At 33.6% G+C, this 18,695-nt stretch overlaps 1 protein-coding gene and 1 long non-coding RNA gene across 2 annotated transcripts in view; one reads left to right on the forward strand and one right to left on the reverse strand.

Moving 5' to 3' along the window:
• The window catches only part of LOC115219701 (diacylglycerol kinase zeta-like), a 545,273-nt gene that overhangs the window by 487,285 nt on the left and 39,293 nt on the right, over positions 1-18,695 (reverse strand). The gene's annotated exons all lie outside the window — the stretch shown is intronic.
• On the forward strand, positions 10,603-18,691 carry LOC118766382. The gene is made up of 3 exons (XR_005002316.1): positions 10,603-10,613; positions 13,596-13,606; positions 18,616-18,691. It is a non-coding gene; the product is annotated as an uncharacterized LOC118766382 (long non-coding RNA).

The following is an 18,695-nucleotide window of genomic DNA, read 5'->3' on the forward strand; positions in this document are numbered from 1 at the left end:
GAGAACCATGCCATGCTGGGGCTCTGTTTTCATTAATCTTCCTTTAATAGTATTTGGTGAATGAGGGAGTTTGATATTGTTGCCCTCATTTGTGTTTCCTGCCTTGAAGTTGGCTCATCCAGTATTCTTAGCAACTAGGGATCCAGTTTTGTTTTGAAGGCATCTATACCCATCCCATATAGGTCTTTCAAATGTTTCAGGAAGATATTAATGAGCTGTGTTGACCTAGAATTCCAGCTATTGCAGTATCTGGTCCTGTATTTTGATGGTAAGTGTGCGATCTTTGGCACTATGTAATGCTTCAAGTCACACTGTAATACTATAAAACTAGCAGTACACATGTAATTCTAGATATTAAAAAAAATGTATGTAGTTCTAGATATTTTTAAAAAATGTAGTTCTAGATATTTAAAAAAATGAGAGGGCCATAGCCAGAACACTTGGATTAGATCTGCCTTATCAAGTCAGACCTGGAGCTAAACAAGATTAAATCAAAATCAATGGCATACATTTCTAAGACATTGAATATTTAAAGGAAACTTCATTCATAGAGAAAGAAGCTGTCATGATGATGATGATGAAGTAGAAGTCTACAATAAACAACAAAATCTTAAAACAATTATTGACAATGATAAAGCATTTTATGATGCATAACAAGTTTATCTTTTTGAATGAGAATAACGGTTAAATTCATCAAGTAAAATATCATCATCATTTATATATATATATATACATTTTATCTTATATTAAACTTTTAATACTTTTTGATAGTTATAGATATTTTTTTTAAATATTAATAAATAAATAAATAAAAAATAAAAATAAAATATATATATATATATATAAGAATTTATAAAATTAAATTAATATTTTTAAATTTTTAACTTTAAATTTAAATAATTTAAATTTTAAATTTTGTATATTATATATTTTGTATATTATATTAATTATTTTTATTTCTGTTTTGGTTAATGTTTTTCACTGTTTGATTTGCCTAATAGTGGTTTTATCTCTAATTCAATATATATATATATATATATATATATATATATATATATATGTGGGTGTGGTTTATATATATTCTTTGTTTTATTTTAGATTATGAATTTTAGAATGATTTGGAACAAACAAGTAGCTGAGATGCAAATCACCAGACCACATTGATAACAACAAACAGACTGTGAGCTTACATAAAAGAAGCATATTAATTTTGTCACTACACCAAATTGACTGTATTTAAATAAGAAACAAATGAAAATTAGTGTAACAAAAGCATATCAATGATTTCCTGAGAATTACTATCATAACAGTGAAAAGGAAGTAAAGAGAAGTAACAGCTTAGTTATGAGAATGATGCTGTATGTTACTCAGACAACAAATATGGAACAGTATATATCTCTGCTCTAAAATTTCCATCAATAATGAGATTCTTATGAATTAATGAATCATTTAAAGAGTGAGAGAATTTTAATTCTCTGGGAAGATTAAATGTCCTGGTGTCTATTGATAAAGATTTCTATTTTTAAGCAACATAGTCATTGCATATTTCTCATTAATACTAAGCCAAAATTAAGAAACCTTAGAAAATACCTGAAAGAAACCAAAGGTAAATTTAATTTTCAGTTTTTTTAGCCCTTAAATTTACATTTTAAGTGGAAGCATAACATTGTCATCAGATAAATACCACCACCACCACCACCAACAACAACAACAATACTACTACTACCATCAACATTATTTAATATCTATTTTGCTATTCTCTCATGGAGCAGACAGAATTCAGTGGAGCAGATTTTTTACGGCTGGGTGCATTTCTTCTCACCAAACTCTACTTGTTTCCAAGATATTTTCCTGATGTCCTTTCATAGCAAATAGAAAATAAACAGCATCACTTGTCTGAGAGGTTGTTTGCTTGCAGTTCACCTATCTATCTAGGTCACCCACATGATGCCCCTAGGGGTTTCGGTCGCACATACTACAGGTGTCACAAGGCACTGCTCCATGTGGTCCTACAGTTTCCATCTAACTAAGATTATTAGGGTCTCATCCATTGTCTTATAATCAAGATCCTCTGCATGACATCCTGTTAGTTTAAAGCCACGAATCTGATCTGTTAGGTCCTGTTGATAACTAAATCCACACCCTGCTGCAGATGCTTTGATTTATTGTCATTGATCTTTACTCCTCTAATGGTTAAGGTTTTGTCTGTTTCCTACCCTTTGACCTGTCTGGCTTGGTAAAACCTGCCTAAAGATTTCTCTCACTCTATCATAGCTCTCTGGGTCAATGGAGCACACAGGCACTCCACCATGACAAGGTACTTGTTGAATTGGCTGTTGACTACACAGTAGTTTTTCTGCCCTTTGATGGATCTTATTTTTCGTCCTGCAGGGTGTCCAACAATCACCCTCTTCACCAAGTAAGCTTGATGGGGTCGCCAGTTTAGTGGCCAACGACCCAACCAATTAGTGTGTGATGTTAAGACAAGGAAACAGAAATACAACCACACACAAAAGCTTCCTTTTCTCTTTTTACCATTATACCATATGCCACAGTACTTTGGTGATACTTCTTGTAGAAGGCTAATAAAGCACCTAATTTATAGAGTTCATTTTTAAGTATTTGATTACTTTATTTAATTCTAAGATATTAAAAAGCCAGCTGAACTTTAGAAGTGATGAAAGAATCAGCAATAATTTCATCAGATGCAACAGAGTGAGGAATTCTAATTTCTCAAGAGATTTTACTCCTTTTACAGTGGTACAAGTTGCAAAACCAACTGGCTTATGTACTGTGCAAAGAGCATTTAGGCAACCAGATGTTTATTAATTATATTTCTTTGAGTTACTATTTAGGCTTAAGAAACAGAATGTTTTTAACATTTTCAAAGTTGTTACTGTGTGTGTGTGAGAGAGTGAATGTATGTGTATTAATCCAAATATGCAGAATTATAGATCCATTTCAGCCAGTCTTAACTGGTTTATATTATATATGCATGCATATATGTGTATATCTTTTGATAATGTATATCAACTAAAGATATAAACATTAGCAAGAATATCCATAAACATATTCATTTAAAAAAAAAGCCTGTGCAGTATTTGTTTTGCCCAACTTGTCCTAGTAATCCCTCATCACTCTTACATGAATGAAAGCATTAAAACAATGTTTGATGCATTGGAATCTTGTAACCAATGAAGTGGTTTGCAAAAATGTGATATAAATAAAAATAAAAACTAAAACTTCGATTAAGTAGGTACAGGTGTGACAGCATGGTAAGAAGTTTGCTTCCCAACCATATGGTTCTGGGTTCAGTTTGAGCAAGTGTCTTCTGCTATAGACCTGGCTAGACCAAAGTCTTAGTGGATATGGTGGAGAGAAACTGAAAAGGGCTCATCACATGAATATATATTATGTGTGTGAGTGTGTATGTGTGTGTGTATGTGTGTGTGAGTGTGTGCGTGCATGTGTGTGTGTGTGTGCGTTTGTCTAGCACTATTGCTTCACAATCAGTGTTTGTTTGTGTACATCCCTGTAATTTAGCAGTCTTGCATAAAAAAAAAAGACTCCGCCGGTTACGACGACGAGGGTCCCAGCTGATACGATCAACGGAACAGCTTGCTCGTGAAATTAACGTGCAAATGGCTGAGCATTCCACAGACACGTGTACCCTTAACGTAGTTCTCGGGGATAATCAGCGTGACACAGAGAGTGACAAGGCTGACCCTTTGAAATACAAGTACAACTCATTTTTGCCAGCTGAGTGGACTGGAGCAACGTGAAATAAAGTGTCTTGCTCAAGGACACAACGCGTCGCCGGGAATCGAACTCACAACCTTACGATCATGAGCCGAATGCCCTAACCACTAAGCCACGCGCCCTCAGCAGTCTTGCATAAAAGCCCCTTAAGTACCAGGCTTAAAGAAATAAGCCCTGTAGTTGATTCATTTGACGAAAACCCCAACATGACAGACTGAAACAAATCAAAAGCAAAATATAACAATTAAATTGGAAACTTTTGTCACATTCTGAACAAGGAAGTGAAAGATTACTCTAAATGCAGACTGATACACACATGCAGACTTTATTATTGCAGAATGTTATTTTATTTATTTAATGAATTTATGACTAGTAGTCATAAATTTGATACCTAATTAATCGCACTCTTAGGGAACGAGCATTTACATTTTAAAATAACTCTAATCAAGAGATACATTAAACAGCAGGCACATTAAAGAGGCTGGATAGTCAATAAATAATTGCAGATTTTAAAAGTTTGTCATTGTTAACATATCTCATACATTTTCAATAAAGATTTCTTCCATGTTTAGTAAAAATTAATAAAAATAAAAATTTTTTAAAAATATTAATTAATGGTACTAATAACATTTTTCTCAAGTGAATTTCAATAAAAATGAAATACCATCTCAGTAGAATGACGAGTGCGACTGAGGAACTGCCAAGGACACAATATGTAATCAATAATCAGCATCGTTTAGATAGAAATGATGTTTCAAAATAGTCATTAACGAAAAGATTTTTATTTCAAGAATTTCTTTAATTTCTTTACTTATTTATTTTACCATTCCTTCTTTTTGCTTCTTGAAGTTGATTTTAAATGAACAAGAAGAATCAATGGAAAAGATTGAATAAACCTGTAGAACTTTTTTGAAATTTACACCTTAAAGAAATCAATGATATATATTCCTTAGACAAACAAAAGAGTCCCTACATTGTTGCTGTTGTTGTATAGCCAAAGGAGAGTTCTGATTGAGTAGGTTTGTGAAAGCACAGTCCACCCAAGCTCATGTTAGTTAATGTATCCTCATTCCCAAGATGGTCAGTGTGAGTTGAGAGATACTGGGCTGCTAATTTAAGTATATTCAGTTGCCTTGTAAAGGCTCTCTCAATGGGTAGAGGTGGCCTCTCCTGGTAAAAAGAAGTAGCAGCTAAATATCTTTTTAATCACACCATCTAACACATTTAATAAAAATAAAGACACATTGGACAATATGACAAAAGACAGGATGGTCATAGCACTACATATTATGTCTCCAGTATAACTTGATGCACCAATTTACATTGGTGTACACACACATACATGCATGTGTGCACACACACACACAGAGGCTTCAACACAGTTTCTGCTTACCAAGTTTCACTTGTTACATAGATAAATCTGAGGCTGCCATGCAGTAGATTTGAAACCAGAACCATGTGGCTGGAAACTGAACTTCTAAACCACACAGCTACGACTGCACCTATGGCTAAATATTATGTTAGATACATTAAGAAATGAAAAGAGTTACCAAAACAAAACAGAAAGAAAACCAATTTCTTTAAACAAACTTGCATGACAATATTATATTTACAGTAATAATATTATCCTTTTAAGCACATTCTATTAGCAGGGAAGTTTTTTTCATCAGCCATTTTCCAGGAAATATACCAGCATATTATACTTGATGTATCTATCTTACTGATAGTGTAGATAGCCTACCTTTGTTGATACAGCCAAAGACAAGCAAATTGTGCTATATATACATGTATATATATATATATATATATATATATATATATATATATATATCATCGTCGTCATTTAACATCCGCTTTCCATGCTGGTATGGGTTGGACAGTCTGACTGAGGGCTGGTGAGCCAGAAGGCTGCACCAGGCTCCAATCTGATCTGGCAAAGTTTCTATGGCTGGATGCCCTTCCTAATGCCAACCACTCTGAGAGTGTAGTTGGTGCTTTAACGTGCCACCTGCACAAGGGCTAGTCAGGTGGTACTGGCATTGACCATGCTCAAATGGTGCTTTTTACATGCTACCTGCACAGGAGCCAGTAGGGTAATGCTGGCAACAACCACGCTCGATATACATACGTGTGTGTGTGTGTATATTAGAGTGAGAGATACCAATCACATAGAGACTCCTTCATTTGCTTGTAATATTTGAATGTTCCTGTCTTTGATCACCTCCTCCCGTCTTTACTCGCCACCAAAGAATTACATTCCCAACTGGTCTCTAATCATTCTTTGTTTCTGTCTTTCCTATTCTGACCACCTTTTCTCATTCTTTCATTTGCTATGATGAAGGATTAACATCTGAAATGTCAGTACTCCTTCCCTTCTTTTTAAAACTAATTACATTTGTTAAAACTAGTCTCTCCCATGTTGTCTTCTTTATGTGCTCATTGTCATATATATAGTGTATATATATATACATACATACTTACATACATACATACATGCATGCATACATACATACATACATACATACATACATACATACATACAAACATATATATATATATATATACACACACACACATATATACAGTGTATAGTGTACACGCGCATATGTAGTGCTAAATCTTATAGTAATGGAATTGATAATAAATCTATTTATATTTTTATATTAAGAATTAATTGAATGTTCTCAATTGGTTTTGGAAGAAGAATGAGAATAGCAAAATCATAGACAAAAAAGGTGCAGGGGAGGGCGTTCGGAAAGGTATTATTTTGTTCAGGAGAAATATGTGAAGTCTTATAATCAGGAGAGGCAAAGTATATATGAACAAGGATTAAAAAAAAAATAATTACTCTTGAAAAAATTCCATATTATTTTCAAAGAATCATATTGAAAGAAACAGAGAAGCAGCAGATCTGACCTAAATGATTTCAAGAATAATAAAATGTACTTTAAAATTCTTGGATTCTTCATAAAGACTTTAAATGGTACATATCAAAAACAGCCAAAAATGAGTCAATACATGAGCTGCTCTGTACTTGCACAATTTGTTAGAAATAACAACCAAATAGTCCTAACACCTATCGTTTTATAAAAACAATGATGCACTGGGTAATAAGGTGCTGGATACAGATATTCATTCTGAATAAAACAAAACAAATGGTCGTGACTGAAAAATCTTTCTTCATAGGTCTGCTGGCATCGGAGCCAACATGAGGTTTAACAAAAGCAGCAACAATTGAAGGCTTCATTATCAAATGGAAATATTACAAGACAAAGGTAATGAGAAAAAATTTCAATATATTACAGTAAAGGTGTAACATTACTTTCAATTTTACTTTAAGAAGTATTAAAAAAAAAGACTCAAGTGATAGAGAAGGAGGAGGGGCCATCAACATATCTTTTTATGTTTAATTGTTTCACTCATTAGACTGTAGTCATGATGACGAACCATCTTGAAGAATTTTAACCAAACAAATCACTCCTTATACTTAATTTTTTTAAAATTTAAGCGTGATACTTACTCTATCAATATCATTTGCTGAACTGCAAAGTTAAAGGGATGTAAACACAGTGACACACACATGGGCACATGTATGGCTGCGTGGTAAGAAGTCTGCCTCCCAATCACATAGCTTTGTGTTCAGTCCCTCTACGTGGTACATTGGACAAGTGTTTTCTACTTTAGCCTCAGACTGACTAAAGCATTGGTAGGCAGACACTGTGTGCAAACTCATCATATATACAGGGTGGCCCAAAAGCAGGTTTACAGTTATCATATTTTAAAACATTTTATTACATTTAAATTTCTATCTTACAATTAACTAAATTAGCATAGAATAATGGCTTCATATCTTTTTTATAATTAAGGTTTAAACTGTTAATATATGAATGCAAAAGAGTTAAATAACTGTAAACCTACTTTTGGAACACCCTGTATGTGTGTGTCTTTGTGCCCCACTACCACTTAACAACTGGTGTTGGTGTGTTTACGTCCCTGTAACTGAAACTGATAGAATAAGTGCTAGACTTGAAAGTAAAAATGAGTACTGGCGTCAATTTGTTTACCAAAAATTCTTCAAGGCATTGCTGTAGTCTAGTGACTGAAACACAATAAATATATATACATGTCAGGCTCTTTTTACAGATTCCATCTATCAAATCCACCCACAAAGCTTTGTTCGGTTCAAGACTATAGTAAAAGACATTTGCCAAAGGTGTCACTTAGTGAGACTGAACCCGGAACCATGTGGTTAGGAAGCAAACTTCTTACCACACAGCCATGCCTGTGCCTGTTATAAAATATAGCATTAAGAAAAAATAAAAAAAATAAAATGGCATGGACTGAAATCTATTTCCAGATCATGTTTTCTGTAATTTGAAATGATATAAATCTTCAAGCTTGATGGTTATTTTCAGACCAAAATAAGAGATATATAAATTAAGTGATGAAGCATCAAAGGATTAACCATGGACAAACCACCCCCTTGTCTTTTTACTTTTTATTCTTTGTTATTTGTTATTCATTATCTTTAGTTATCAAAGAGTGTTTGGTAGAGTTAAGTAGAAAGTTTTATATGTGGCAGATTTATATGAGAGGAAATTTGAAATCTGCAGTTAATAGTAAATAAAAATAACAACAATCTCTGTTATATATATATATATATATATGTTAAGGAAAAATTAAAATGTATTTCTTTATACATTCTTTTTTCGTTGTTGTCAACATCATAAACATCATTTACATTACATTTCCTGCTGGTGTGAGGTAAGTTAAATGGATAAATCTAGTAAAAAACATAACATCAACAACAGCAACAACAATAATTCTTTCTAATTTTAACAGAATGTCAGTATTTTTGGAGTAGTGGGCAAATGGTATACTCATCCACTATTGGTAAATTTATTTTACCCACCCTGAAAGGATGAAAAGTGAAATGAACTCTGCAGGATTTGAGCTCGGAATGCAAAGAGCTAAAAAGAAAAGCTGCTAAGGATTTTGTCTGGTGATTTAATGACTCTGCTAGCTCGCCATCATAATAATTCTAATTTTGGCAGCAATTTCAAGTGGTGCGGAAGTCATTACATTGTACCCCAGTGCTCAACTGGTACTACTTTATTGACCCCAAATGAATGAAATGCAAATAAACAAGACAGCTTCTACACAGTTTATGACCCACTGCAAAAACCAGCCAAATCTCTAGAGGTAAGAAATGGAAAAATACATTGGCTGATACTGCCTTTGATACACTATGTCTGTGAGCTGGCAGAAACATTAGCATGCCAGGTGAAATGCTTAGTGGTATTTCGTCTGTCTTTACATTCTAAGTTCAAATTCTGCCAAGGTTGACTTTGCCTTTCATCTTTTCAGGGTCGATAAATTAAGTAGCAGTTGCAAACTGGGGTCGATCTAATCAACTGGGCCCCTCCCCCAAAATTTTGGGCCTTGTGCCTAGAGTAGAAAAGACATGGACACTCCCTTGACCTTCTCACTCTTGACCTAGTAGAACATCATAGATATGATAGTCAGAGGGATAGAGAGGGCTGCACTAGCAGTCAGCAGCTATTTATTTCCAGCTGAGCAGACTAGAGCAATGAGAAATGAAATGTCTTGCTTAAGGACACCACACACTTTTCAGTCCATGAACTGAACCAAGAACCTTGTGATCATGAATGTAAAACCATAACCACTGGGTCATGCTTAATCAGGATACCAGACAACCTGAGGCTAACCAGCCAGTAATTGGTCTATTGGAAATCTGCAATCAACAATGCTATTCTTCACAAAATGAATGAAACCAAAGAAAAAGAAAATAAAAACAAAATGGAAGGAAAAAAAATATCACTTCTAAGGCATTGGTTGTTGTTTCCCTGAAGTTATACTAAAATAAACTGTAGGTAATGAAACAGATACAGATTGGATGGGTTGGATTCTTAGAGGAGAGACAGAAAAGAATAAATACTGAAAGAATACTCTGCCTTTTATTTAAGATTTGCAATACTAATAATAATAATAATAATAGTCACCACTAACTTATGGAAACTGATGAAAATCTCAGACACAAATATTCTTCATAGAATTACTTAGTGCTACTGAAGTAATTTAATATCGGTAAATTTGAAGTTGTTGTTACTAAGCCTCAGGCTAATCTTGATTTAGAAGATTTGTGATCAAAAGACATTTTGGCTGTGACCATCCTTTTTTCATTTTTTGCTTACACACACAAACAGCACTGAAGATCATATTATCCAATGAGTCTAGTTCTGATTTCTTTTTAAGATAGTTTACTGTGATTTGAGAAGGGTTTGGCTACTATTTCTAACAGGACAGAAAACTGCATATTTGAATGTAGGAAGTCAAATTAATAGAACACTAAGCAGGTCCTAACAAAATTTCACATACAAAAACAAAAAATACAGGAAATAGGGAATTAGTAATCAAAATTAAATTTGCAAGAAATCACAGCCAAATTGCCTTCAAATTAAATCCTATCATCTTGGAAAAAGGAAAGACACATTAGATAATGTAATCATGGATATACAAAAAGATGAGATGGTCACAACTGGGATGTCTTTGACCATAGTACTAACCACTACCAACAACATCACATAAGCAACCAATGTGAATATTTTTGTGTTCTCTTATCTATAGTCAACTTGAAAGCCATACAAGGATACATCTCATATCATCATCATTTTACTGTCCTCTTACCCATGCTTTCGTAGGTCAGAGACAATTTATAGAGACAGACTTTCTATGACTAAATGCTTTTCCTGTCTCCAACACTCACCTGTTTCCAAACATTGTGGAATATGTTCCCATGTAAGAAGGAAATGAATGACATTACTTGTGTGAAAGTAACACTTATTTAAAGCTATCACATGATATCAAGACAAGGACGGATACAAATGGACACACACACACACACACACACACACAAACAACAGGTGTCTTTCAGTTTCCATCTATCAAATCTTCTGACAAGGCTTTCGTCAGCCTGGAGCTCAAGTAGAAAGCACCAACTCGTGGTGTTATGTAGTAGGATTGAACACAAAACCATGTGATTGAGATACAACCTTCTTAATCACACAGCCTGTGCTAATCAATGAATTAAAAATAAAATGGATGGACAGAAAGACAAACAGACAGACTGATACAACAGATATCTTCTAGAACTTTTACTACACTACATGCAAAAAAAAGAAATTACGAAGCAAATTCAGTAAGAGATTTAATTTGCAAAAATCATCAAAGAAAACAAATGAATTATAAGAGAAATAATTTACTAAATAATTCATTCTAACATTTTTAACAATGAGCTAATGAAGGAATCACTACACAGTTGTTTGACCTGCTAGGAAAAGCCACCGAATCTCCCTCAGATTACATTACATCATCCTGAAAAGAGAGGGACACATTTGATAATGCAGTCTACACATGGTTTTGAGTTCAATTCCAGAGTGCAGCATCTTGAGCAAGTGTCTTCTACTATAACACAAGGACACCAATGTTTTCTGATTGAATTTGGTAAGTGGAACCTGTATGGAAGTACATCATATTTGTACATGTGTATGCATATGTACATTTTAGAGTTTATCTCCAACCACTGCTTAACAACTGGTGTTGGTTTGTTTATGTCCCGATGACTTAGTGGTTTGACAAAAGAGGTTCATACAAGAAGTACCAGATTTAACAAAAATAAGTACTGAGGCTGATTTGTTCAACTAAACCCTTCAAGGTGATGTCCCAGTATGGCCGTAGTCCAAAGACTGAAATAGGCAACAGATAAAAGATACACACTGTTCCAGAAAATGGTAAAGCTGTCATGGTTGGAATGCAAGTGATCACAGGCCAATTCGGAGGTTGACCAGGAGTTAAACAAAAAATAACATCATCCTTAACCATATCAGCTCAATCTTACTAAATCTGTAATCAAGCTTTATTTAAAAATACTAAAAATAAAAATAGAGAGAAAAAAATAGAAAGAGACCTGAAATAGACCTAGACACCCCTAAAAATAATATGGGATGGCCCTGGTTGCAGTATCTTTGATCATAGATTTACTTGATCAAAGCTAAACAACAACAATAACAACAAAATATACTATTGCCAATGCAACAGAGAAAAAGAGACAGCAATAGCAAAATGTTGTTACATTTCAAAGAAATAGCTAGACAATTATATATGAATAGGATTCCAGACCAATCCATAATATTTAGCCAACAAACAAAGAACTCATTAATTTATTAGAAATATTACATAGATGAATGATCAATGGCATCATCACTCTTATCTTTCGCGACTGACGTCATTAATCAGTCCACAGCATCAATAGCACTGGGCATGCAAGATGGAACATACCAAATGAAATGACAGTGAATTGGCTTAGAAAGTACACTTGCTGTTACGTATATATTTCTTCTTTATAAATAAAGAAAATTACCCTTTCTCACATCATTTGGTGAAGCGAGTTTGTGAATAATTTATCAATATCAATTACTAATTTTGTGTCAGAGAAGGGAGAAGCTGATGGCAAACATATTTTAGATTAAAATTTTTCTGGAAACATCTGTGTGTATGTGTATGTTATATATATATATATATATATATAAAATGTAAACAGAGTTAGCGGTTATAGTAACCGACTAAGGGATAAAATATCCGTATATACTATCGGTATCCGTAACCCGTATTATCCCCGGGCAATGGTGTGCAGGCACACCATACACGTAGAGTGCAGATAACAAGATAAACAAGAGTTTATCAGGAACCAATGCAAATAATTAGAAAATTCTAATTATGTATATATATATATATATATATAAATATATAAATTATATAAATATATAAATATATATAAATATATAAATATATAAATATATATAAATATATAAATATATAAATATATATAAATATATAAATATATATATATATTATATATACATAGGTAAGTATGATCCAGGGATTTGACTGTAGGAAATTAGTAAGCTTCAGACATTTATGCAGTCAGTAGTAAAGATGACAAAAGATGGACAATATGCAATAAAATGAGTTTATTAATATCGTAAGATAACATGCTTCATCCCAGATCAACATAAAAGAAACTTTGATAGACTGATGGTCAACATACAACTCATTGGCTTAGTAACTAAAGTTGCAAAAATTGAGAATAAAAATCCAAGAAATATGTAGAGTGGTTGGTGTTAGGAAGGGCATCCAGCTGTAAAAACCCTGCCAAAACAGTCACAGAAGTCTGGTTGGTCCTTGTGAAACCGTCACACCCATGCTAGCATGGAAGGTAGACATTAAACGACAATAACGATGATATATATATACGATTAATCAAAAGAGCAGAGAAAAAAATCAACAAGAAAAAATAATATGAGGATGTGGTACATGCCAAGTATTAATAAGACACTCAGGGAAGGAAAGAAAGAGTGTTTTATGTTTCAAGCAAAGTTCTTCTTCAGAAACACGAGACAGAGGAAAGTCCAAAAGAAAAGGAAGATGGAAGAAAAAAAATCACCAACAATCCACATTGTCCAACCCATGCCAGTATGGAAAGCAGATGTTAAATGATGATGATAATGATGATACATACACAGACAAATATATATACATATTTACATATACATGCATACACACATATATAGATATACACATATAGCTAATTCATTTGTGTTTGTCTATATTTAAGTCATACTGGAAGAAAATGAAAAAAAAAATCAGGACACTAGAAGAAATGTCATTTTTACAATTGCTGATGGGAAACAATGAACTTGAGATGAACATTAGAATCTCCTGTACCTACATGTGTGGTGGTGGTGGTGGTGTGTGAGAACATGTTTGTGTGTGCTTATGTCAAAAGAATATCTGAGGAGTTTGAAACTTTAAGTGTAAGCAAAGCACTAACAGATTCTTTTCAACTTTTCAATGAACCTTTCTATAACGAGAAATCAATGAAATATTTCCATTTACCAGTAAAAATCAATAATTTATTCATTAAATATGCAGAAGATTTTTGCTTGTTTGTTTTTGAATACATACATACATACACACACACACACCACACACACACACACACATATATATATATATATATAAATGAGTATAATTATCATTTGAAGAAAGTGAAATGTCTCAAAGTGAATGTCATCAAGCAACACAAATATATTTGTAGTTATTCAAGATTATCAGGATCTACAAGCATAAACAAAAGTATTCACTTGTTGAAAATAGTATTAAAACATAAAAAGAAGAAGAAAAAAATGAAAATGTTTGACAAAACAAATACACCATTGCTGTATGTTGTTAGACATTAATCCAATTCCCCAGAAAGAATACTGAACAAAAGAATGAAAGTGCAGCTAATGAGAAACAGATATTAATAGACAAAACAGATATTAATGGAACAAAGCTAGTTATGTTTTACAAATATACTTATATTGCTGTATAGATCAATAGAAGCAGCAGAAAACATTACATTTTTTGTCTTTTTTTAAATTTTTGCTTTCCTTTTTCTATTTTGTTGCTTTTCTTTTTTTTTTGCCTTTTTCTATTGTAGATAATAACTTCATTTGAATAGAACATTTTTAAGAAATTTAAAAAAAACAGCAAAAAACAGTCATTTTGTATCAAGAAAGATAAATCATTCTTTTATGAGTTTAAAAGTTAGTTTAATCAAGAGTTAGATCTTGATATATCTCATAACTGATGAAGCTGAAAGAATTGTCTCAAACAAGAGCCCTATTTCCTAGTTTTTTTTTAATGGTGCATTCTTCTGCAAGTGCTGACTGTACAATTGGAAATTCTAACTTTTTCTTTGGGAACTACAAATGAAAACCTCTCATCTATTCTGCAGCACTTCTAACACAGCAATAACAATGGTAGCTGATTATTAAAACTACTTGTATCCCTCATTGCATATGGAACTCTATCTGAAATTACAATCTACTATTTCTGTCCATGAGGGCGACTCTACACACTCATTTGACTTGCAGATAAAAACAACTAAATCTATCTCAAATCACATCATACTATCTTGTATAGAGAATAACAAAAGTTAAGGGAATCATTACACAATAGGGTGACATGACAGACACAGCAACCAAATTTAATTATATCACATACTAGACTCTTAAAAAAAGGAAGGACACACCAGACAATGTTTTAGGAATGGATTGGCATGATTTAAATGCTTTTGATTATACTTCTGCTCAAACAGAGTTAACTTGAGGCTAAACAACAGATGTATTGAATAGTGTAGTCCTTGATATTAAAAAAAAACAACCCAAAACAAGCTGGTTATAGCTGGAATGCTTTTGACCATAGATCCGTTCAATTAGGGCTAGCTTGAGAGAGTGGTAGTTAAATAACAATAATATGGACTATTTCTCATTGGGAATTTTTTTGCTAGAGCATTCTAACTAATATTGCTGACAAAACAAAATTTATACTGTTTTCTTATATTTTCAATCTATTAAACATTCCACTAATTATAGTGGCATGTTTGATAGAATTATAATTATAATTTGTCATCTCTGCAATGAGGTTCAGCTTCTTGAGATCAATCTTCACCATTTCATCTCATATCTTCATAAGCCTCAATCATCCACAAATTCCATTCACTCGGAGCACTTGGAAATTTTTTTTTAAACAAATGATACTGACACTCTCTAAACATTTCCTATACCCATACCAACACAGTCTTCACTCTTGTACACTGGATCCAATTCTTCTTACACAGTTTTTCTCTCAGCTCATTTATGCTCTGTTTACTCTTCATATACACACTATTGCTACACATTCAACAATGCATGCATATCTGATTTCTTTCCAACTGTAGCAAATTCTCCACATTCAAGGCCTCAACCTTGCTGTCATATAACTTTGCTCTCCTTCACCTTGAGAGGAAAACTTTTTGTTACTAGCAGAGTAACTTTCTCTATGTTCTTACTCTGGCAATTATGTTTTCAAATCACCCACCTCCATTGCTAATTAGTTCACCTAGGCAACAAAAACTATTGACTCCCTCTAGAGTATGTTCTAGGCGTTTATAGCAAACCATTTTATATGTTGTGCTTCTGCTAATTGCTCCTGATTGGATTATTCAAAGTGAAGTATTTCCCTAACGAGTAATCAGTAAATATTTTTCTGTCAATGTTTATTGTTGTTCTTTAGCTTTATCAGGCCAGTCCTGGTCAAGTACTATGATCAATGACATTCTAGTGTAAACATCCTCTCTATTTGGAGGGCACTTAGGATTGCATTATCTACTGTCTGTGCTTCATTGTTCAAAATGATAGAATATGATTTGATAGATATTTTGGCTACTATTTCTAACAGATATAGAAACCACATAGAGGCTATCTTACCATTAGCATCATCGTCGTTTTAAGATCTATTTTTCCATTTTGCATAGGTAGAGCAGATTTCCTTGGGGTAGATTTTCTAAGACAGGGGTCTCTTCCTGTCACAAACCTTCACCTATTTCCAGGCAAAGTAATATTTCCCCCACAGTCTGTGTGAGAGTTATGTTCATTTGCAACTGTTGCACAATGTCTTCACAAGAGACATAAACACTGCTCTCATCTGTCTGTCTGTCTATCTATCTATCTATCTATCTGTCTATCTAACTATGTATGTATGTATGTATGTATGTATGTATCTATCTATCTATCTATCTCCTCATATATATATATATATATATATATATATATATATGATAGGCTTCTCTCAGTTTCCATTTACCAGATCTATGCACAAGGCTTTGGTCTGCTTAGAGCTATGATAGAAGACACTTGCTGAAGGTGCCATACAATAGGGTTGAACCTGAAACCATGTGGTCAGGAAGCAAAGTTCTTAACCATAGTCAAGTGAATAATTGTAACTTCTGGAAGCAGCAAATACTTTGATGCAAATATCAACTATTCAATATATTTGATATATTTTACTTCGATTTCAGTAACTTTGTAATTTTATCTCTCAGATATGTCAAAGACAGTGAGTACTATTAAACCTAACATTAAAATGTCATACATAAAGAGATAAATATTTGTCAGGAGCCAATGGAAAAACCTGTATGTGGTCACTCAACATGCTAAAAATAACAGACAATCTTCCTCACTTCCCATCTTATTATCTTAGAAAAGGTAGGACACAACACATAGTAAGTTTCTTGATGCGTTGTAATAAGAACAATAAAGAAGCCTCTATTTAGCTGTTGAACCTCCTAAAGATAGTGGACAAATCCTCCTCATATCACATCCAGCTTGGTTCTCTGCCAATTACAATGAATTGATTCAATCAATGGAACAGTTTGCTCATGAAATTAATGAGCAAGTGGCTGAGCACTCCACAGACATATGTACCCTTAATGTCATTCTCAGAGAGATTCAGCATGACACACAACGTGAGTCACAGGTATAAGTCATTTTCACCAGCTGAGTGGACTGGAGCAATGTGAAATAAAGTGTCTTGCTCAAGGACACAATGTGTTGCTGGGAATCGAACTCATGATTGTAAGATTGTGAGCCAAATAGCCTAACCACAGAGCCACATGCCTTCACATCCTATCCTATTAAAAAAGGAAGCTCACACAAGGATGGTACGCTCCTAGATAAAGCTCCACCAGTAAAAACAAAGAGGATAGGTCATGATTGTCTTTGACCACTGACCAGCTTAATCATATTACTGCCTTGGGCTAAACGGCAACAATGAATATTGATTTCTAATTCTGATATAAAGAGTGAGTAATTAATTCATTAAATAAAATCTCCATATTTGACAGTACTTTATTCCTCACCTCCATTACTAGAGGATAAAAAGTTAAGTCGACCTTGGTGGTATTTGAACTTGAATTATTAATCTTTCATCATGGATTAGGTACAGAACTAGCTGTCAGGTTTGTAAGGGCAGGAATGAAATTTGCTTAGGGGGTGCAAACTCAGGTCCAACCCAGGATGTTTGAAGCATTTTCACTGTCCTCACAAAATTTTAGGGGATACAAGTGCACCCCCTGCACTCCATCTTCCTGAGCTTATGGTCAGGTTAAGATTAAAACACAGTCAGGTTTTTAACTCTCAATGTCCTATTCTCCAGATATCTGCACTTGTTACCAAACCCTGAACTACATTCCAAAAAGTACTATGGTTTGGGGGCAAAAACCTAGAACTAAACACTCTGTTGTGTTAGAAGTAAAGTTTAGTCTGACTTTAGAAAGAACTGCCTGTTAAAAAATTACCTGTTTGCCCATTATGTGGTTTACTCTTTGCTCTTTCTCAAGTAATTTCTCTGGATATTTTATTTCTTCAATTTATTTTTCTTTCAGCTAATAGCAATTAATACTTCATGTGGTGCATTATAAGTTGGTGACATTATTTATTAATGATCTGTTAATTATTATTAATTTATTTTGGAAATCAATGACTAGGAATCAATATCTTGTAAATATATGTGAAAACACAGAATCAACTTCTCTGTATGGAATTGTCATGCACTTTCCCCTTGGTGGGTGAAAGGGCATCACATCAAGTAAAAACCACATACTAAAATGTGGCACCAAAAAGCATTAGACTGTACCAAGTTCTTGCAATGGTTATACTGTTAAAGCATAGGAATGGCAGTGTGGTGAAGAAGCTTTACTTCCCAAACACCTGGTTTCAGGTTCAGTTCCACTTAGTGGCACCTTGGGCAAGTGTGTCTCAGGCTGACCAAAGTTTTATGAATGGAACTGGTAGACATAAACTGAAAAACGCTCACTGAATATATGTGTGTGTTAGTGTGTGTGCACGTGCGTGCTTTCTTATCTTGGTTTTATGTGTACTACTTGTTTTCAATCCTTGTTAAAAACACATCCAGTTATGAGGAAATGTTAACTTGCATGGAAACAAATGAGGATTGACAACACGAAGGACATCAGGCTGTAGAAAATCTACTTC

The sequence above is a fragment of the Octopus sinensis genome, linkage group LG15, assembly GCF_006345805.1.
Source record: "Octopus sinensis linkage group LG15, ASM634580v1, whole genome shotgun sequence".
Lineage (NCBI taxonomy): Eukaryota > Metazoa > Mollusca > Cephalopoda > Octopoda > Octopodidae > Octopus > Octopus sinensis.